General features: G+C 42.4%; 3 non-coding genes across 3 annotated transcripts; all 3 read left to right on the top strand.

Annotated features, from left to right (window-relative positions):
- Positions 1-14213: 14213 nt before the first annotated feature.
- On the top strand, positions 14214-16209 carry LOC116803366. Its single transcript, XR_004363585.1, has one exon. It is a non-coding gene; the product is annotated as a small subunit ribosomal RNA (ribosomal RNA).
- A 687-nt stretch (positions 16210-16896) lies between these two features.
- Positions 16897-17075, top strand: LOC116803362. Its single transcript, XR_004363582.1, has one exon. It is a non-coding gene; the product is annotated as a 5.8S ribosomal RNA (ribosomal RNA).
- Positions 17076-17468: 393 nt separating this feature from the next.
- Positions 17469-21390, top strand: LOC116803363. Its single transcript, XR_004363583.1, has one exon. It is a non-coding gene; the product is annotated as a large subunit ribosomal RNA (ribosomal RNA).
- Positions 21391-23670: the final 2280 nt, after the last annotated feature.

The raw sequence follows: 23670 nt of genomic DNA, 5'->3' as shown, positions 1-23670 counted from the left end.
ATAGTGTCTGTCGCCAGTGCGGGCAACAAGGCCACACTGCGGCAAAGTGCCAAAACCCGGTGGACTGCCGGAACTGCCGCCACAGAGGGCAACCCTCGGGGCATTACATGCTCTCGAGCGTTTGCCCGATATACGGGGCGTTGCTGGCGAGGGTGCAAGCTAGACACTAATGTTTAGCTTCATCCAAGCGAACTGTGGCCGAGGCCGAGCTGCGACCATCGAGCTCGGAGTCCGACTCAGGAGATCGGAGTCTATGTTCGCGCTGGTGCAGGAGCCGTATCTCGGCGGGGACGGAATGGATGTGCTGCCTGAAGGAATGAGAATTTTCATCGATCGGCGAGGGAAGGCAGCCATCCTAGTGGATCACCAGGAAGCCATCTGTATGCCAGTGGAGACCCTCACCACAGATTATGGCGTATGTCTGGTCGTGAAAGGGAGTTTTGGCTCAATCTTCCTTTGCGCCGCATACTGCCAGTATGATGCACCTCTGGAACCGTACATCCGGTACATGGATGCGGTCCTGCTGCAGGCCAGCAGAACCCCCGCAATCCTGGGCCTCGACGCGAATGCAGTGTCCCCCATGTGGCTTAGCAAACTCTCTCGTCATGCCGAGGGGCAAGCTAACTACAGACGGGGTGAGCTGCTGTCAGAGTGGATGCTGGAGGCAAGAGTCGCCGCCCTAAACCAGTCAACAGAGGTGTACACGTTCGATAATTACAGAGCTACAAGCGATATCGACGTGACAATCGTCAATGAGGCAGCATCTATGTGGGCCACATATGAGTGGAGAGTGGACGAGTGGGAATTGAGTGACCACAACATCATTACTGTTGTGGCCGAACCAACTACCGCGCGCGCAGTTGAGAGCATAGCTCCTGTGCCGTCCTGGAACTTCTCCAATGCACGTTGGCGATTGTTCAAGGAGGAAATGGTGAGTAGAGCAGCCGAACTTCCGGAAAACTTCTCAGAGTCGCCGTTGGACCAGCAAGTTTCGACCCTGCGCAGTATAGTACATAATGTATGTGATATTGCGCTGGGAAGAAAGTCCATCCGATTGCCCAGCAGGAGAGCACGTTGGTGGACTGCCGACCTCTGTGATGCAAGGCGCGAAGTCCGGAGACTTCGTCGCCTACTTCAAAATGGAAGGCGTCATGATGATGATGCCGCAATAGAGCGTGTATTGGTCGACCTGAGGCGGGCCTCAGCCAACTACAAGAAGCTCATTTGGAGGGCGAAAATGGATGAGTGGAAACGCTTCGTGGGAGATCATGCCGACGACCCATGGGGGCGCGTCTATAAGATTTGCCGAGGCCGCAGGAAGTGCACGGAGATTGGGTGCCTCCGCGTGAATGGCGAGATGATCACCGATTGGGGTGACTGTGCACGAGTGCTCCTCCGCAATTTCTTCCCAGTTGCGGAGTCCGAAGCACCGACTGCCATCGCGGAGGAAGTCCCACCGGCCCTCGAAGTATTCGAGGTTGATGCATGTGTTGCCCGGTTGAAGAGCAGGCGCTCTCCCGGCTTGGACGGCATTAATGGCACTATCTGCAAGGCAGTCTGGCGCGCCATACCCGAGCACCTTGCATCGTTGTTTTCCCGATGCATCCGATTAGGATACTTTCCCGCTGAGTGGAAGTGCCCACGAGTTGTCTCGCTGCTCAAAGGGCCAGATAAGGACAAATGTGAGCCCTCCTCATATAGAGGAATATGCTTGCTACCAGTCTTTGGTAAGGTGCTCGAGGCCATCATGGTGAATCGTGTGAGAGAAGTTCTTCCGGAAGGCTGCAGATGGCAATTTGGATTTCGCCAAGGACGATGTGTGGAGGATGCTTGGAGGCACGTGAAGAGCAGTGTTTGTGCCAGCCCGGCGCAATACGTGCTCGGCACATTCGTGGACTTCAAAGGAGCATTCGACAACGTCGAATGGAGTGCTGCACTCCGCCGACTAGCCGACTTGGGATGCCGGGAGATGGGCTTGTGGCAGAGCTTTTTCTCCGGCCGAAGAGCAGTGATCCGAAGCAGTTCCGGTACTGTGGATGTACCGGTAACTAGAGGCTGCCCGCAGGGGTCAATCAGTGGCCCATTTATCTGGGACATACTGATGGATGTACTGCTTCAGCGTCTCCAGCCGTATTGCCAGCTGAGTGCATACGCGGATGACTTGCTGCTTCTCGTCGAGGGAAATTCCCGAGCTGAGCTAGAGGAAAAAGGTGCAGAGCTGATGTCCATCGTAGAAGCGTGGGGAGCGGAAGTTGGCGTTACCGTCTCGACCAGCAAGACGGTAATAATGCTGCTGAAAGGTGCCTTGAGACGTGCGCCTACGGTGAGGTTTGCTGGAGCGAACCTTCCGTATGTGCGTAGCTGTCGGTACCTTGGCATCACGGTCAGTGAAGGAATGAAATTCCTCACGCACATAGCTTCGCTTCGCCAGCGGATGACCGGAGTCGTTGGAGCATTGGCGCGTGTGCTTCGAGCCGACTGGGGCTTCAGTCCTCGAGCCAGGCGGACCATATATGACGGACTCATGGCACCTTGTGTGCTGTTTGGTGCCCCGGTATGGTATGACACCGCCGAACAGGTAGCCGCCCGGAGACGACTAGCCTCCTGCCAGAGGCTAATCCTGCTTGGATGCCTTTCGGTATGCCGAACAGTGTCCACAGTGGCACTGCAGGTACTTGGCGGAGCTCCCCCGCTTGACTTGGCTGCTAAGTTTTTAGCGGTCAAGTACAAGCTGAAGCGTGGATACCCGCTGGAGGAGAACGACTGGCTATACGGCGAGGACACTACGTGTCTAAGCTGGAAGCAGAGGAAGACTCGCCTAGAGGAGTGCTTGCTGCAGAATTGGCAAAACAGATGGGATGACGACAGCGAACCAGGACGGGTGACGCACAAGTTCATCCCATACGTCACTCTCGCCTATCGAGATCCAAGCTTTGGATTCTCGATGAGGACGTCTTTCCTGCTGACAGGTCACGGGTCGTTTAACGCATTTTTGCAAGGGAGAGCCCTCAGCGATACCACTGCTTGCGCTTGTGGTGATCCATATGAGGACTGGATGCACATATTGTGCGCTTGTCCTCTATATGCAGATTTGCGAAACCTCGATGGACTTGGAGTGCAGCGCCTTGGCGAAAACTGGACCTTCAATAGAATCCTGGAAGATCAGCAGAGGATTCAACGGCTGGCAGCGTTTGCGGACGAGGTGTTCCGTAGGAGGAGGGGTATTTAGCCCAAAACTTCGCCGTGTGGTTAGCGGGCGAGAATACTTCCACAGCCCGCTATTGCTTGTCGTAAGAGGCGACTAATATAGCGACTGGTTCCTCTAACCATGCTTGTCGGAGCAAAAGGAGGAGGCCCACCGAGCCTCTCTTTCGGTACCACGGGTTGTGCTGCTCCAAGACAGCACATTGAGGTAGGCCCCCTGGTGGGAGTATCGTGGTGGCTGTGGTTGATACCCATATCGCGGGTAGAGCCTTCGTGTTCGACGTTTGAGTTACGGTGCTAGTTGCGCAAAACTCGGGTGCTGTGACCCAGAGATCAGTAGAGATTTTAGGTAGATCTCGCTCCTCAGCAAGGGGAGTGCTTGCCCGGCAAGCAAGTACTCGAATTGCTACCGGGGTGGTCGCTATGTACATAGCTATAGCTTCCAGTCCGGGACGTTTGTCTGGCGTATCCAGACTCATGCACCATGTTGATACATGCACCACTTGTGGGTGTTCAGGGTGTCGTGGTTGTAATCCCTTCAGTGTGGAACACGCCACGTAAAACAAGTTCGGAGAGGTCCGAAAGTCACTGTCCCTATCTACTATCTAGCGAAACCACAGCCAAGGGAACGGGCTTGGAATAATTAGCGGGGAAAGAAGACCCTTTTGAGCTTGACTCTAATCTGGCAGTGTAAGGAGACATAAGAGGTGTAGAATAAGTGGGAGATATTAGACCTCGGTTTGGTATCGTCAATGAAATACCACTACTCTTATTGTTTCCTTACTTACTTGATTAAATGGAACGTGTATCATTTCCTAGCCATTATACGGATATATTTATTATATCTTATGGTATTGGGTTTTGATGCAAGCTTCTTGATCAAAGTATCACGAGTTTGTTATATAATCGCAAACAAATTCTTTAATAAAACGATGCATTTATGTATTTTTGATTTGAAAATTTGGTATAACTCCAATTACTCAGGTATGATCCAATTCAAGGACATTGCCAGGTAGGGAGTTTGACTGGGGCGGTACATCTCTCAAATAATAACGGAGGTGTCCCAAGGCCAGCTCAGTGCGGACAGAAACCACACATAGAGCAAAAGGGCAAATGCTGACTTGATCTCGGTGTTCAGTACACACAGGGACAGCAAAAGCTCGGCCTATCGATCCTTTTGGTTTAAAGAGTTTTTAACAAGAGGTGTCAGAAAAGTTACCATAGGGATAACTGGCTTGTGGCGGCCAAGCGTTCATAGCGACGTCGCTTTTTGATCCTTCGATGTCGGCTCTTCCTATCATTGTGAAGCAAAATTCACCAAGCGTTGGATTGTTCACCCATGCAAGGGAACGTGAGCTGGGTTTAGACCGTCGTGAGACAGGTTAGTTTTACCCTACTAATGACAAAACGTTGTTGCGACAGCATTCCTGCGTAGTACGAGAGGAACCGCAGGTACGGACCAATGGCACAATACTTGTTCGAGCGAACAGTGGTATGACGCTACGTCCGTTGGATTATGCCTGAACGCCTCTAAGGTCGTATCCGTGCTGGACTGCAATGATAAATAAGGGGCAATTTGCATTGTATGGCTTCTAAACCATTTAAAGTTTATAATTTATTTTATAAACGACAATGGATGTGATGCCAATGTAATTTGTAACATAGTAAATTAGGAGGATCTTCGATCACCTGATGCCGCGCTAGTTACATATAAAAGCATTATTTAATACAATGACAAAGCCTAGAATCAATTGTAAACGACTTTTGTAACAGGCAAGGTGTTGTAAGTGGTTGAGCAGCTGCCATACTGCGATCCACTGAAGCTTATCCTTTGCTTGATGATTCGATAAATAAATGATTTTTTCCTGTAGCCAAACACCTCGTCATCAATTTAGTGACGCATATGATATTGTCCCTATCATATAATTAATATAAAGACTTTAATGGATTGTGTCAAGTTGCCAAACACCTCGTCATCAATTTAGTGACGCATATGATATTGTCCCTATCATATAATTAATATAAAGACTTTAATGAATTGTGTCAAGTTGCCAAACACCTCGTCATCAATTTAGTGACGCATATGATATTGTCCCTATCATATAATTTTTGATATAAAGACTTTAAAGAATTGTATCAAGTTGCCAAACACCTCGTCATCAATTTAGTGACGCATATGATATTGTCCCTATCATATAATTAATATACAGACTTTAATGAATTGTGTCAAGTTGCCAAACACCTCGTCATCAATTTAGTGACGCATATGATATTGTCCTTATCATATAATTTTTGATATAAAGACTTTAAAGAATTGAATCAAGTTGCCAAACACCTCGTCATCAATTTAGTGACGCATATGATATTGTCCCTATCATATAATTAATATAAAGACTTTAATGATTGTGTCAAGTTGCCAAACACCTCATCAATTAGTGACCATATATATTTCCTATATATAAAAATAAAACTTAATGAATTGTGTCAATTGCCAAACCTCGTCATCAATTTAGTGACGCATATGATATTGTCCTTATCATATAATTTTGATATAAAGACTTTAAAGAATTGTATCAAGTTGCCAAACACCTCGTCATCAATTTAGTGACGCATATGATATGTCCCTATCAATATATAATTAATATAAAGACTCTTAATGGAATTGTGTCAAGTTTGCCAAACACCTCGTCATCAATTTAGTTTTTTTTTTTTTTTTTTTTTTTCTTTAGCGTGCGTTTATTTATTTAAAATCTGTCCTAGTGGACAATAATTAAATGGTTTTGCGGGGGAACATTAGCTTAAGGGATACTATTGTACATGTATTTGTGGCGGGTTTTATATGTGTTGTCTATTGTTGTGGAAGATCGAGAGGGTGTCTCCTCATGAGACGTCTGCTTGTTTGGCTATTGTCTAACAGGTTGGTGGCGAGGTGGTTAGGGTGGTTTTCGAGCCTTTTCAGGTATCTCTCGCTGAGCCTGGAGATTTCATCAGCGACTTGTGGGATTCCAAGTTCCCTATGTATGGCGACATTCTCGTGGTAGGGATGCGCATTACAGGCAATTCTCAAGCACCTATTCTGGAACCGCTGTATACGCAGGCGATTCGTGTGGCTTGCCGTGCCCCATAGCTGTATCCCGTAGGTCCAGATGGGCTTGAGAATTGCCTTGTACACCAGGATTTTGTGGTTCTGCCTTAGCTTGGACCCTCTCCCAATAAGCCAATGCATCTGCCTCAGACGCGCATCGGCCTGTATGCGTTTGCTGACGATGTGGGGACGCCAAGTGAGCCTGCGGTCCAGGGTAAGTCCTAGGTACTTGGGTGCGGGTGCGTTGGGAATGATGACTCCGTTTAGCGTGACCGGTGGGCAGTCTCCTCTCCTTAGTGCAAATGTTGTTTGGGTAGATTTTTCCGCGTTCACTACGATGTTCCACCTGCTGAGCCAGGGATGTAGCGCGTCCATTTGCCTTTGGATTGTTTCGGAGGCTTCTCGTGGGTCGGATGAGGAGGCGAGGAAAGCCGTGTCATCTGCATAAGTCGCTATAGTTAGGTTCCTGGAGGGGATTATGGGAAGGTCTGCGGTGTAAAGGGTGTACAGTATTGGTCCGAGCACACTGCCTTGCGGAACTCCAGCTCTGATCAGTCTGGGTAGGCTTATTGCACTTCCGCATCTGACTTGGAATGCTCTTCCCTCAGTGTAGGATTTGAGGAGGGTAAAATGGGGGCTTGGGAGGTAGGATTTGAGTTTATGGAGGAGTCCAGGATGCCAAACTCTGTCGAATGCCTGCTTCACGTCGAGCATTACAGCGCAGCAGTATTTCTTTTGCTCGAATGCCTCGAGGATCCGTTCGACTAGCCGGTGGCATTGCTCTGGTGTTCCGTGGGAGCGCCTGAAGCCAAACTGGTGATCGGGGATCAAACCAGCCTCATCCAGTACTGGCAATACTCTGCGCAAAAATACTCTTTCGAGTATTTTGGAGAGGATTGCCAGCAAACTAATCGGACGATAGGAGGCGAGATTGGCTTCAGGCTTACCAGGCTTGAGGAGGACAATAACCTCTGCTCTTTTCCACTCTTCCGGGAAGTACCCTAGCCGGAAGCAGCTGTTGTAAATGCTGGCCAGCATTTGTGTGCAGCGGGATGGGAGCATTTTTAGGGCCGCCGCATCTATACGATCCAGGCCTGGAGATTTGTTGTTCTTCAGTAGAGCAATCTCCTGCGCAACTTCCTCAGGGTCGACTGGTTCCAACGGGGGACCGGGAGAGCTTGGGCTATTGAGAAACCGGGCTGTTTCAGCATGTTCTTCGGCAGTGCAGCAGTCGAACGGAGAGAAGGCGTTGTAAAGGTGTTCGGCGAAAGCTTCTGCTCTTTCAGCATCCGAAAGGCACCAGGATCCATCTGCTTTGCGCACTGCGGAAACCTTTTTGGCTGGTCGTTTAATGTGGCGGGTGACGTTCCACAGATTGTGGTCTGGGTCCCCGGGAGAGAGTTCCTCGAGGAATCTGAGGAAGGAGTCCTGGCGTAGGCTGGAGATCTTGTCCTTCAACTCCTTTGTGGCGTGATTGAGCGCTGTTTTGTCTCTTGGATTGCGCGTCAAGAACCAAACTCTCCTGAGACGCCTCTTCTCAGTCACGAGTGCCGCAATTTCCGGGGACCAGAGGTGGAGGTCCCTGCTAGGTGTTCTCGCAGTCTTTGGTGGCGGTGGGCTTGCGAATTCCGCAGCGTTTTGCATCTGCCTGGTGAGATTCCCGATAGCTTCATCAATGTTCCTGGGTGTGTTGAGGATGGGGTTCGGATTGACGGTGGAGAGCATCCAGGACGCGAACTTGGCGGCGTCGGTATATTTTCCAGTGAGCCTTCTGAGCGGGGTTTTCCTGAGGACTGGCGTGTTGATTAGCACGTTTATTGCACAGTGGTCTGACAGGAGATCAGCATTTGTTGTGCAGCTGATCTTCGCATGCCCTATGCCTTTCGACACAGCAAAGTCCAGTAGGTCTGGAGTCTTGAGGGGATTCGTTGGCCAGTGAGTGGGCTCGCCAGTGGAGTGGCAGTCCAGTCGGTGGCGTTGCAGGTACCCAAACAGAGTTTTCCCTTTGGGGTTGTTGGCGCGCGATCCCCACCAAGAATGTTTGGCGTTATAATCTCCAGCTGCTATGAAGCGGGGCCCAAAATGCTCGAAGAACTCACTGAGGTGAGATGCTGTTATGCGGTATCTGGGGGGAAAGTAGACCGCTCCAATGTCTAAATCTCCTTGCGGGCTGACAATCCTGATGACAGGACATTGTGCCCAGTCTTGCTGAAACGCGGGCAGCTCTAGGTATTGAATACCGCTCCTGATGAGGATGGCTGCTCCACCGCGTGCTCTGCCAGAAGGATGGTCTGCATGGATGAGGTCATATCCGCTGATATTAAAGTGGGATCTGGGGGAGAAGTGGGTTTCGGCTACGAGTAGGATATCGATCTGGTGGGTCTTCAGATGGTGCTCGACTATGGCCTTGCTGTTCTGCAGGCCGTTCGCATTCCAGACGACTAGGTGGAGCTTTAGTTGCATGACTTGCTGTTGAGAATGGTGGCCACCAGCTGTGTCATCTGGGTGAACATGCGCTCCATCATCCTTTCCATCATTCCTTCCATGCGAGCGAACATCGCTTCTATCTGACCGGAGTGTGGGGTTTCTGTTTGGGTTTGGACTGGGGTTGTGGGATTCTGCGGTGCTGCGTGCACTCCGTTGAGGGCGTCTCGGTAGCTCCTGCCAGAGGTGACGTTTGGTGATGCCACGGGCGGCGCCTTGTTAGCATTAGCGACGGGCCTTGTTTTCGGAGCAGCGAGTGCTTTGGCCCTTTTGTATGCAGGGCATCCCTTGAAAGACGCAGGATGGTCCGCCTGGCAGTGGAAGCAGCACGCTTTGTCGTCCTCCCTCTTCTCACATGCCCTCGATTCGTGAGGGCCTCCACACTTTACACATCGGTATTCCAGGAAGCAGTAACGCTGTGTATGACCGAATCCTTGGCACCTGAAGCATTGAGGCACGTCGTTGAACTTCTGCGGCGGTTCAATGGTTACTACCGACCTGCAGATCCGCTTGACTTGGTAGACGTCTTTGTTGTTGCTGGAAGGCTCCAGGTTGGCGAAGAATATTCCCAGCGGTTCTTTAGTTCTTCTGCCAATGGGATTGTGCAGATCTCTAACAGCGTGCCCTTGTCTGCGAAGGTCTTCAATGATTTCCTCACGATCGGTGGAGTGGTGGAGTCCTTTGATGACAACCTTGTATGCACGTTCATCTTTCGGCTGGAAAGTCCGATGCCTCTTGTTTTGGGCCACAAGTTGGAGACGCAGAGCTGTATAGGACTCTTTGTCCGGCATCATGACACGTACGTTGTTGCCATTCACGGTCTTGTAGGTAAAATTGTTCTTCGGGCCTACAAGAGTCGTGATCATCTTGACGAGTGCCGAGATGTTGGTCACATCGGGGATAAAAATCGGAGGTGGCTTGATGGTCTTCGGGGTGGGCTTTGGTTTCTCGGGGTCTTGGGCTTGGAATCGTCTTTAGGTCCGGGTTCGTCATCAGAGCTCTCTTGGTCGTACTCGTCTTCTTCGGTCGAGAGTAAAGCGAAGGCGTTGTTGGCGAGCTTCTTGCGCAGAGCTGCGCTAGTGCTTGGCTTATCTTCCAGCTCCTCTCCCTGTGCTTTCTTTGCCGGTTTTCGCTTTATCTCGCCCGGCTCTGTATGCGAGGTGCTTCCCTCGCTGCTGGAGCTGCTCTTGCGTGTTCTCAGAGCCTTTTTGCGTGGTGTTGTTCCAAGCTTGTGGGTGCGCGGGGGGCCTGCCAGTCCATCTTCTCCAAAGTTGATAAGGAGTGAGGAGGGGGGGGGGGGGGGAAGCTGGGCACCGTAAGCCGGTGAGCCAGGCAGCACGTGGCTGCTGCTTTGCAATTATACCGCTGCTTCGAGCACTGGGTTTTTTGCGCTGATAACACGCACACTCGGGTGTGCGATGGTGTTAGTGCGAACTACCGTTAGGTACGTTGGCTGGGCCAATCAAAACGCGCGACAAGATCACGCGACGCGAAGTGGCTGGGCACAAGTAACGGGACTTACAACTGTGAACAATTTGCTAACAATTTGCTAACAATTTGCTGTCGATCCGCAGGCACGTCTGCACTCGTCGAGTGTTCGATCGCGACGATCAATTTAGTGACGCATATGATATTGTCTTATTATATTTTTGATATAAAGACTTTAAAGAATGTATCAAGTTGCCAAACACTCGTCATCAATTTAGTGACGCATATGATATTGTCCCTATCATATAATTAATATACAGACTTAATGAATTGTGTCAAGTTGCAAACACCTCGTCATCAATTTAGTGACGCATATGATATTGTCCTATCATATAATTTTTGATATAAAGACTTTAAAGAATTGTATCAAGTTGCCAAACACCTCGTCATCAATTTAGTGACGCATATGATATTGTCCCTTTCATATAATTAATATAAAGACTTTAATGGATTGTGTCAAGTTGCCAAACACCTCGTCATCAACTACTATATTATGGTTGCGCCGACCTCTCATATTGTATTCTCTTATGTGTTCATAGGATTTTGACAATTATACGAGTAAATTAAATAATATACATATGAAAATGATTAATTATTATATGTATAAGGGAAAAAATGATGAAATATTCCATATTATCTTAGTATTATAGAGGAAAGACCGTTGCCGACCTCTGATATTGTTCAAACTTATGTATTTATATGATTTTGGCAATTATATGAGTAAATTAAAAATATACATATGAAAATGGTTAATTATTATATGTATATGGGAAAAAATGCTAAGATATTCCCATATTCTCTTAGTATTATAGAGAAAAGCCATTTAAGTGAGAGGGTATAGTAGTGTAAACGACCGGAATTACGACAGAGGGTTCAAAAACTACTATAGGTAGGCAGTGGTTGCCGACCTCTCATATTGTTCAAAACTTATGTATTCATATGATTTTGGCAATTGTATGAGTAAATTAAATAATATACATATGAAAATGATTAATTATTATATGTATAAGGGAAAAAATGCTGAAATATTCCCACATTCTCTTAGTATTATAGAGAAAATCCATTATAGTGAGAGGGTATAGTAGTGTAAACGACCGGAATTACGACAGAGGGTTCAAAAACTACTATAGGTAGGCAGTGGTTGCCGACCTCTCATATTGTTCAAAACTTATGTATTCATATGAATTTGGCAATTATATGAGTAAATTAAATAATATACATATGAAAATGATTAATTATTATATGTATAAGGGAAAAAATGCTGAAATATTCCCACATTCTCTTAGTATTATAGAGAAAATCCATTATAGTGAGAGGGTATAGTAGTGTAAACGACCGGAATTACGACAGAGGGTTCAAAAACTACTATAGGTAGGCAGTGGTTGCCGACCTCTCATATTGTTCAAAACTTATGTATTCATATGATTTTGGCAATTATATGATTAAATTAAATAATATACATATGAAAATGGTTAATTATTATATGTATATGGGAAAAAATGCAGAGATATTCCCATATTCTCTTAGTATTATAGAGAAAAGCCATTTAAGTGAGAGGGTATAGTAGTGTAAACGACCGGAATTACGACAGAGGGTTCAAAAACTACTATAGGTAGGCAGTGGTTGCCGACCTCTCATATTGTTCAAAACTTATGTATTCATATGATTTTGGCAATTGTATGAGTAAATTAAATAATATACATACGAAAATGATTAATTATTATATGTATATGGGAAAAAATGCAGAGATATTCCCATATTCTCTTAGTATTATAGAGAAAAGCCATTTAAGTGAGAGGGTATAGTAGTGTAAACCACCGGAATTACGACAGAGGGTTCAAAAACTACTATAGGTAGGCAGTGGTTGCCGACCTCTCATATTGTTCAAAACTTATGTATTCATATGATTTTGGCAATTGTATGAGTAAATTAAATAATATACATATGAAAATGATTAATTATTATATGTATAAGGGAAAAAATGCTGAAATATTCCCACATTCTCTTAGTATTATAGAGAAAATCCATTATAGTGAGAGGGTATAGTAGTGTAAACGACCGGAATTACGACAGAGGGTTCAAAAACTACTATAGGTAGGCAGTGGTTGCCGACCTCTCATATTGTTCAAAACTTATGTATTCATATGATTTTGGCAATTATATGATTAAATTAAATAATATACATATGAAAATGGTTAATTATTATATGTATATGGGAAAAAATGCTGAGATATTCCCATATTCTCTTAGTATTATAGAGAAAAGCCATTTAAGTGAGAGGGTATAGTAGTGTAAACGACCGGAATTACGACAGAGGGTTCAAAAACTACTATAGGTAGGCAGTGGTTGCCGACCTCTCATATTGTTCAAAACTTATGTATTCATATGATTTTGGCAATTGTATGAGTAAATTAAATAATATACATATGAAAATGATTAATTATTATATGTATAAGGGAAAAAATGCTGAAATATTCCCACATTCTCTTAGTATTATAGAGAAAATCCATTATAGTGAGAGGGTATAGTAGTGTAAACGACCGGAATTACGACAGAGGGTTCAAAAACTACTATAGGTAGGCAGTGGTTGCCGACCTCTCATATTGTTCAAAACTTATGTATTCATATGATTTTGGCAATTATATGATTAAATTAAATAATATACATATGAAAATGGTTAATTATTATATGTATATGGGAAAAAATGCTGAGATATTCCCATATTCTCTTAGTATTATAGAGAAAAGCCATTATAGTGAGAGGGTATAGTAGTGTAAACGACCGGAATTACGACAGAGGGTTCAAAAACTACTATAGGTAGGCAGTGGTTGCCGACCTCTCATATTGTTCAAAACTTATGTATTCATATGAATTTGGCAATTATATGAGTAAATTAAATAATAAACATATAAAAATTAATATTTATTATATGTATAAAAAAAAAAATAATCATATTATATATGAATAATGGAAAAAAAATGAAATGTTCCTATAATCTCTTAATATATAAGAGAATAGACCGTATGTTGGGTGGCAAACGGAATTGAAAATACCCGCTTTGAGGACAGCGGGTTCAAAAACTACTATAGGTAGGCAGTGGTTGCCGACCTCCCGCATTATTCGAAATATTTATTTCGGATTATGTTTATATTGGTTACATAAAATAAAGTATATTATTATCCGTACAAATTTGTTTCTCAGTTCTATAGAACACGGGACTTGGCTCCGCGGATAATAGGAATATACGCTTTTTAGATAATATCGTTGAAACAAAAGTCAAGTTTCTATTATATATAGAATAACAAATCGTTTCCATATATTATCGTTAATTTTTGGAGGCAGGCAAATATTAATTTATTACCTGCCGTATAGTTGGATTATTATATCGTTACGGTATAATACAAATATGGATTCTTATGAAAGAAATATAAAATTATATATTAAATGTGGAAATATTATCATATGCGCTTGGTTTTATGTTATATATTACCAGAGAGATATATGAAAAGAGATAAATTTTAAATTTATCTTCAAAATGCAAATGATTTAACTTAATATTTATATTGGTTAAACAAAAATTGTACATGTGTGGATACAATAATTATGTATGTTGGAAATAAAATGATATTTTATAATGAAATATGTATATATAAAAAGATAAAATTATAGAAACATATATATTACAATAATTATATGAAATTCTTGTTATATTGGTAAAACAAGTATAAATTAAAAATGAAAATATGGATTACGAATGCTATATAAAAATGGCCGTAATCGAATAGATTTTTTACTTATATTTATATATTTAAAATTTTACCCAAAGGCGAAATATTGAATTTTATTCAATATAATAAAAATCATGGAATTATATAAAGTGAAAAATCTATATATCTATTATATTGCTTATTTCGATTCAAAAAATATGAATGGAATATGAAGGAAAAACATTATTCTGGTTGATCCTGCCAGTAGTTATATGCTTGTCTCAAAGATTAAGCCATGCATGTCTAAGTACACACGAATTAAAAGTGAAACCGCAAAAGGCTCATTATATCAGTTATGGTTCCTTAGATCGTTAACAGTTACTTGGATAACTGTGGTAATTCTAGAGCTAATACATGCAATTAAAACATGAACCTTATGGGACATGTGCTTTTATTAGGCTAAAACCAAGCGATCGCAAGATCGTTATATTGGTTGAACTCTAGATAACATGCAGATCGTATGGTCTTGTACCGACGACAGATCTTTCAAATGTCTGCCCTATCAACTTTTGATGGTAGTATCTAGGACTACCATGGTTGCAACGGGTAACGGGGAATCAGGGTTCGATTCCGGAGAGGGAGCCTGAGAAACGGCTACCACATCTAAGGAAGGCAGCAGGCGCGTAAATTACCCACTCCCAGCTCGGGGAGGTAGTGACGAAAAATAACAATACAGGACTCATATCCGAGGCCCTGTAATTGGAATGAGTACACTTTAAATCCTTTAACAAGGACCAATTGGAGGGCAAGTCTGGTGCCAGCAGCCGCGGTAATTCCAGCTCCAATAGCGTATATTAAAGTTGTTGCGGTTAAAACGTTCGTAGTTGAACTTGTGCTTCATACGGGTAGTACAACTTACAATTGTGGTTAGTACTATACCTTTATGTATGTAAGCGTATTACCGGTGGAGTTCTTATATGTGATTAAATACTTGTATTTTTTCATATGTTCCTCCTATTTAAAAACCTGCACTAGTGCTCTTAAACGAGTGTTATTGTGGGCCGGTACTATTACTTTGAACAAATTAGAGTGCTTAAAGCAGGCTTCAAATGCCTGAATATTCTGTGCATGGGATAATGAAATAAGACCTCTGTTCTGCTTTCATTGGTTTTCAGATCAAGAGGTAATGATTAATAGAAGCAGTTTGGGGGCATTAGTATTACGACGCGAGAGGTGAAATTCTTGGACCGTCGTAAGACTAACTTAAGCGAAAGCATTTGCCAAAGATGTTTTCATTAATCAAGAACGAAAGTTAGAGGTTCGAAGGCGATCAGATACCGCCCTAGTTCTAACCATAAACGATGCCAGCTAGCAATTGGGTGTAGCTACTTTTATGGCTCTCTCAGTCGCTTCCCGGGAAACCAAAGCTTTTGGGCTCCGGGGGAAGTATGGTTGCAAAGCTGAAACTTAAAGGAATTGACGGAAGGGCACCACCAGGAGTGGAGCCTGCGGCTTAATTTGACTCAACACGGGAAAACTTACCAGGTCCGAACATAAGTGTGTAAGACAGATTGATAGCTCTTTCTCGAATCTATGGGTGGTGGTGCATGGCCGTTCTTAGTTCGTGGAGTGATTTGTCTGGTTAATTCCGATAACGAACGAGACTCAAATATATTAAATAGATATCTTCAGGATTATGGTGCTGAAGCTTATGTTAGCCTTCATTCATGGTGGCAGTAAAATGTTTATTGTGTTTGAATGTGTTTATGTAAGTGGAGCCGTACCTGTTGGTTTGTCCCATTATAAGGACACTAGCTTCTTAAATGGACAAATTGCGTCTAGCAATAATGAGATTGAGCAATAACAGGTCTGTGATGCCCTTAGATGTCCTGGGCTGCACGCGCGCTACAATGAAAGTATCAACGTGTATTTCCTAGACCGAGAGGTCCGGGTAAACCGCTGAACCACTTTCATGCTTGGGATTGTGAACTGAAACTGTTCACATGAACTTGGAATTCCCAGTAAGTGTGAGTCATTAACTCGCATTGATTACGTCCCTGCCCTTTGTACACACCGCCCGTCGCTACTACCGATTGAATTATTTAGTGAGGTCTCCGGACGTGATCACTGTGACGCCTTGCGTGTTACGGTTGTTTCGCAAAAGTTGACCGAACTTGATTATTTAGAGGAAGTAAAAGTCGTAACAAGGTTTCCGTAGGTGAACCTGCGGAAGGATCATTATTGTATAATATCCTTATCGTTAATAAATATTTGTTATAATACAAATAAATACAATTTACCAAAATAAAAATATTACAAAATGATTCCACGGAATCAAAAGTTAAAGTCAAAATAAAATGAAGATGGCTTTTATTTTATATGTGGGGCTTGGCAACCTCATAAAAAGACTTTAACATTATTAATGTTGCTGTGCGTATTTGTGGCAGTACTTACTACAACAACGGCGTTTCCTATAAAAACAAATTCTCGAAAATGGAAATCGAAGAAACTAAACTAAATTCGAAAGTAGAAGTCGAATTAAAATAAAAATAATTTTGAATGTGTGGTAATCAAAATAAGTGTGTGTGTATATGGACCATAATATACACGCGTTGCGAATATGTATTGTTCATCTATGTTATGAGCATACGTTGGCTAATGCAACAACCTAAAATATACAATGTTTGTACCTGTCATCCATCAGGTTAATGTTTTATATAAATTTTGCAGTATGTGTCACCCAAAATAGCAAACCATAACCAGATTATTATGATACATAATGCTTATATGAAACTAAGACATTTCGCAACATTTATTTTAGGTATAAAAATAAATTTATTGAAGGAATTGATATATGCCAGTAAAATGGTGTATTTTTAATTTCTTTCAATAAAAACAATATTGACATTATATAAAATTGAATTATAAAACTCTAAGCGGTGGATCACTCGGCTCATGGGTCGATGAAGAACGCAGCAAACTGTGCGTCATCGTGTGAACTGCAGGACACATGAACATCGACATTTTGAACGCATATCGCAGTCCATGCTGTTATGTACTTTAATTAATTTTATAGTGCTGCTTGGACTACATATGGTTGAGGGTTGTAAGACTATGCTAATTAAGTTGTTTATAAATTTTTTATAAGCATATGGTATATTATTGGATTAAATAATGATTTTATTCATAATATTAAAAAAGAAATGAAAAACATTATCTCACATTTGAATGTGAAAACGAAGAGAAATATTTTCTTTTTCAATCAAATAATACTGAGAAATGTCTAGCATAAAAAATTGAAATATTTTTCATCTAGAATTGTCTCTTATTAATGATTCGGAAAAAGAAAAATCTTGGTTTTGTTATTATTCTTCGTTGGTTCGTTAAATGGATAAAAATGACTTTGCTTACAAGAACTATTGGAACTATTTATAACGAATTTAATTGATTGTTTTATCATTTATATATAAAGAATTTATGGCAAAATATAGTTATATATACAACCTCAACTCATATGGGACTACCCCTGAATTTAAGCATATTAATTAGGGGAGGAAAAGAAACTAACAAGGATTTTCTTAGTAGCGGCGAGCGAAAAGAAAACAGTTCAGCACTAAGTCACTTTGTCTATATGGCAAATGTGAGATGCAGTGTATGGAGCGTCAATATTCTAGTATGAGAAATTAATGATTTAAGTCCTTCTTAAATGAGGCCATTTACCCATAGAGGGTGCCAGGCCCGTATAACGTTAATGATTGCTAGATGATGTTTCCAAAGAGTCGTGTTGCTTGATAGTGCAGCACTAAGTGGGTGGTAAACTCCATCTAAAACTAAATATAACCATGAGACCGATAGTAAACAAGTACCGTGAGGGAAAGTTGAAAAGAACTCTGAATAGAGAGTTAAACAGTACGTGAAACTGCTTAGAGGTTAAGCCCGATGAACCTGAATATCCGTTATGGAAAATTCATCATTAAAATTGTAATATTTAAATAATATTATTAAGAATAATGTGCATTTTTTCCATATAAGGACATTGTAATCTATTAGCATATCCCAAATTTATCATAAATATAACTTATAGTTTATTCCAATTAAATTGCTTGCATTTTAACACAGAATAAATGTTATTAATTTGATAAAGTGCTGATAGATTTATATTATTACAGAGCGTTAATTTTCGGAATTATATAATGGCATAATTATCATTGATTTTTGTGTTTATTATATGCTCTTGTATGATTAACAATGCGAAAGATTCAGGATACCTTCGGGACCCGTCTTGAAACACGGACCAAGGAGTCTAACATATGTGCAAGTTATTGGGATGTAAACCTAATAGCGTAATTAACTTGACTAATAATGGGATTAGTTTTTTAGCTATTTATAGCTAATTAACACAATCCGGGGCGTTCTATATAGTTATGTATAATGTATATTTATATTATTTATGCCTCTAACTGGAACGTACCTTGAGCATATATGCTGTGACCCGAAAGATGGTGAACTATACTTGATCAGGTTGAAGTCAGGGGAAACCCTGATGGAAGACCGAAACAGTTCTGACGTGCAAATCGATTGTCAGAATTGAGTATAGGGGCGAAAGACCAATCGAACCATCTAGTAGCTGGTTCCTTCCGAAGTTTCCCTCAGGATAGCTGGTGCATTTTAATATTATATAAAATAATCTTATCTGGTAAAGCGAATGATTAGAGGCCTTAGGGTCGAAACGATCTTAACCTATTCTCAAACTTTAAATGGGTAAGAACCTTAACTTTCTTGATATGAAGTTCAAGGTTATGATATAATGTGCCCAGTGGGCCACTTTTGGTAAGCAGAACTGGCGCTGTGGGATGAACCAAACGTAATGTTACGGTGCCCAAATTAACAACTCATGCAGATACCATGAAAGGCGTTGGTTGCTTAAAACAGCAGGACGGTGATCATGGAAGTCGAAATCCGCTAAGGAGTGTGTAACAACTCACCTGCCGAAGCAACTAGCCCTTAAAATGGATGGCGCTTAAGTTGTATACCTATACATTACCGCTAAAGTAGATGATTTATATTACTTGTGATATAAATTTTGAAACTTTAGTGAGTAGGAAGGTACAATGGTATGCGTAGAAGTGTTTGGCGTAAGCCTGCATGGAGCTGCCATTGGTACAGATCTTGGTGGTAGTAGCAAATAATCGAATGAGACCTTGGAGGACTGAAGTGGAGAAGGGTTTCGTGTGAACAGTGGTTGATCACGAGTTAGTCGGTCCTAAGTTCAAGGCGAAAGCCGAAAATTTTCAAGTAAAACAAAATGCCTAACTATATAAACAAAGCGAATATAATACACTTGAATAATTTTGAACGAAAGGGAATACGGTTCCAATTCCGTAACCTGTTGAGTATCCGTTTGTTATTAAATATGGGCTCGTGCTCATCCTGGCAACAGGAACGACCATAAAGAAGCCGTCGAGAGATATCGGAAGAGTTTTCTTTTCTGTTTTATAGCCGTACTACCATGGAAGTCTTTCGCAGAGAGATATGGTAGATGGGCTAGAAGAGCATGACATATACTGTTGTGTCGATATTTTCTCCTCGGACCTTGAAAATTTATGGTGGGGACACGCAAACTTCTCAACAGGCCGTACAATATCCGCAGCTGGTCTCCAAGGTGAAGAGTCTCTAGTCGATAGAATAATGTAGGTAAGGGAAGTCGGCAAATTAGATCCGTAACTTCGGGATAAGGATTGGCTCTGAAGATTGAGATAGTCGGGCTTGATTGGGAAACAATAACATGGTTTATGTGCTCGTTCTGGGTAAATAGAGTTTCTAGCATTTATGTTAGTTACTTGTTCCCCGGATAGTTTAGTTACGTAGCCAATTGTGGAACTTTCTTGCTAAAATTTTTAAGAATACTATTTGGGTTAAACCAATTAGTTCTTATCAATTATAACGATTATCAATTAACAATCAATTCAGAACTGGCACGGACTTGGGGAATCCGACTGTCTAATTAAAACAAAGCATTGTGATGGCCCTAGCGGGTGTTGACACAATGTGATTTCTGCCCAGTGCTCTGAATGTCAAAGTGAAGAAATTCAAGTAAGCGCGGGTCAACGGCGGGAGTAACTATGACTCTCTTAAGGTAGCCAAATGCTCGTCATCTAATTAGTGACGCGCATGAATGGATTAACGAGATTCCTACTGTCCCTATCTACTATCTAGCGAAACCACAGCCAAGGGAACGGGCTTGGAATAATTAGCGGGGAAAGAAGACCCTTTTGAGCTTGACTCTAATCTGGCAGTGTAAGGAGACATAAGAGGTGTAGAATAAGTGGGAGATATTAGACCTCGGTTTGGTATCGTCAATGAAATACCACTACTCTTATTGTTTCTTACTTACTTGATTAAATGGAACGTGTATCATTTCCTAGCCATTATACGGATATATTTATTATATCTTATGGTATTGGGTTTTGATGCAAGCTTCTTGATCAAGTATCACGAGTTTGTTATATAATCGCAACAAATTCTTTAATAAAACGATGCATTTATGTATTTTTGATTTGAAAATTTGGTATAATCCAATTACTCAGGTATGATCCAATTCAAGGACATTGCCAGGTAGGGAGTTTGACTGGGGCGGTACATCTCTCAAATAATAAGGAGGTGTCCCAAGGCCAGCTCAGTGCGGACAGAAACAACATAGAGCAAAGGGCAAATGCTGATTGATCTCGGTGTTCAGTACACACAGGGACAGCAAAAGCTCGGCTATCGATCCTTTTGGTTTAAAGAGTTTTTAACAGAGGTGTCAGAAAAGTTACATAGGGATAACTGGTTGTGGCGGCAAGCGTTCATAGCGACGTCGCTTTTTGATCCTTCGATGTCGGCTTTCCTATCATTGTGAAGCAAAATTCACCAAGCGTTGGATTGTTCCCATGCAAGGGAACGTGAGCTGGGTTTAGACCGTCGTGAGACAGGTTAGTTTTACCCTACTAATGACAAAACGTTGTTGCGACAGCATTCCTGCGTAGTAGAGAGGAACCGCAGGTACGGACCAATGGCACAATACTTGTTCGAGCGAACAGTGGTATGACGCTACGTCCGTTGGATTATGCCTGAACGCTCTAGGTCGTATCCGTGCTGGATGCAATGATAATAAGGGGAATTTGATTGTATGGCTTCTAAACCATTTAAGTTTATAATTTATTTTATAAACGACAATGGATGTGATGCCAATGTAATTTGTAACATAGTAAATTAGGAGGATCTTCGATACCTGATGCGCGCTAGTTACATATAAAGCATTATTTAATACAATGAAAAGCCTAGAATCAATTGTAACGACTTTTGTAAAGGCAAGGTGTTGTAAGTGGTTGAGCAGCTGCCATACTGCGATCCACTGAAGCTTATCTTTGCTTGATGATTCGATAAATAATGATTTTTTCTGTAGCAACACTCGTCATCAATTTAGTGACGCATATGATATTGTTATATATATTATAAGATTTAATGGATTGTGTAAGTGCAAACTGTCATCAATTTAGTGACGCATATGATATTGTCTATATATATTATATAAGACTTTAATGATTGTGTCAAGTTGCCAAACCTCGTCATCATTTAGTGAGCATTGATATTGTCTATATATAATTTTTGATATAAGACTTTAAGATTGTTCAGTTGCAAACACTCGTCATAATTTAGTGAGATATTTGTCCCTATCATATAATTAATATACAGACTTATAATGAATTGTGTCAAGTTGCAAAAACCTCGTCATCAATTTAGTGAGCATATGATATTGTCTTATATATAATTTTTGATATAAAGATTTAAGAATTGAATCAAGTTGAAACATCGTCATCATTTGTGACGCATATGATATTGTCTATATATTTAATATAAGACTTTAAGGAATTGTGTCAAGTTGCAAACACCTGTTCAATTTAGTGACGCATATTTGTTATCATATAATTTATATAAAGACTTTAAGAATTGTATCAAGTTGCCAAACACTCGTCATCAATTAGTGACGCATATGATATTGTCCTATCATATAATTGATAAAGACTTTAAAGAATTGTATCAAGTTGCCAAACACCTCGTCATCCATTTAGTGAGCATATGATATGTCCTATATATAATTAATATAAAGACTTTAAAGATTGTATCAAGTTGCCAAACACCTCGTCATCATTAGTTTTTTTTTTTTTTTCTTTAGCGTGCGTTATTTATTTAAATCTGTCCTAGTGGACATAATTAATGGTTTTGCGGGGAACATTAGCTTAAGGGATACTATTGTACATGTATTTGTGGCGGTTTTATATGTGTTGTCTATTGTTGTGGAAGATCGAGAGGTGTCTCCTCATGAGACGTCTGCTTGTTTGGCTATTGTCTAACAGGTTGGTGGCGAGGTGGTTAGGGTGGTTTTCGAGCCTTTCAGGTATCTCTCGCTGAGCCTGGAGATTCATCAGCGACTTGTGGGATTCCAAGTTCCTATGTATGGCGACATTCTCGTGGTAGGGATGCGCATTACAGGCAATTCTCAGCACTATTCTGGAACCGCTGTATACGCAGGCGATTCGTGTGGCTTGCCGTGCCCATAGCTGTATCCCGTAGGTCAGATGGGCTTGAGAATTGCTTGTACACAGGATTTTGTGGTTCTGCTAGCTTGACCCTCCCAATAAGCCAATGCATCTGCTCAGACGCCATCGGCCTGTATGCGTTTGCTGAGATGTGGGGACGCCAAGTGAGCTGCGGTCCAGGTAAGTCCTAGGTACTTGGGTGCGGGGTGCGTTGGGAATGATGACTCCGTTTAGCGTGACCGGTGGGCAGTCTCTCTCCTTAGTGCAAATGTTGTTTGGGTAGATTTTTCCGCGTTCACTACGATGTTCACCTGCTGAGCCAGGGATGTAGCGCGTCCATTTGCCTTTGGATTGTTTCGGAGGCTTCTCGTGGGTGGATGAGGAGCGAGGAAAGCCGTGTCATCTGCATAAGTCGCTATAGTTAGTGTTCCTGGAGGGATTATGGGAAGGTCTGCGGTGTAAAGGGTGTACAGTATTGGTCCGAGCACTGCTTGCGGAACTCCAGCTCTGATCAGTCTGGGTAGGCTTATTGCACTTCCGCATCTGACTTGGAATGCTCTTCCCTCAGTGTAGGATTGAGGAGGGTAAAATGGGGGCTTGGGAGGTAGGATTTGAGTTTATGGAGGAGTCAGGATGGCCAAACTCTGTCGAATGCCTGCTTCACGTCGAGCATTACAGCGCAGCAGTATTTCTTTTGCTCGAATGCTCGAGGATCCGTTCGACTAGCCGTGCATGCTCTGGTGTTCCGTGGGAGCGCCTGAAGCCAAACTGGTGATCGGGATCAAACCAGCCTCATCCAGTACTATGGCTACTCTGCGCAAAAAATACTCTTCGAGTATTTTGGAGAGGATTGCCAGCAAACTAATCGGACGATAGGAGGCGAGATTGGCTTCAGGCTTACCAGGCTTGAGGAGGACAATACTCTGCTCTTTTCCACTCTTCCGGGAAGTACCTAGCGGAAGCGCTGTTGTAAATGCTGGCCAGCATTTGTGTGCAGCGGGATGGGAGCATTTTAGGGCCGCCGATCTATACGATCCAGGCCTGGAGATTTGTTGTTCTTCTTCAGTAGAGCAATCTCCTGCGCAACTTCCTCAGGGTCGACTGGTTCCAACGGGGACCGGGA

Source organism: Drosophila sechellia, unplaced genomic scaffold (genome assembly GCF_004382195.2).
Source record: "Drosophila sechellia strain sech25 unplaced genomic scaffold, ASM438219v1 U_74, whole genome shotgun sequence".
NCBI lineage: Eukaryota > Metazoa > Arthropoda > Insecta > Diptera > Drosophilidae > Drosophila > Drosophila sechellia.
The sequence above is the reverse complement of the archived record's forward strand: the minus strand, read 5'-3'. Positions and strand labels throughout refer to the sequence as shown.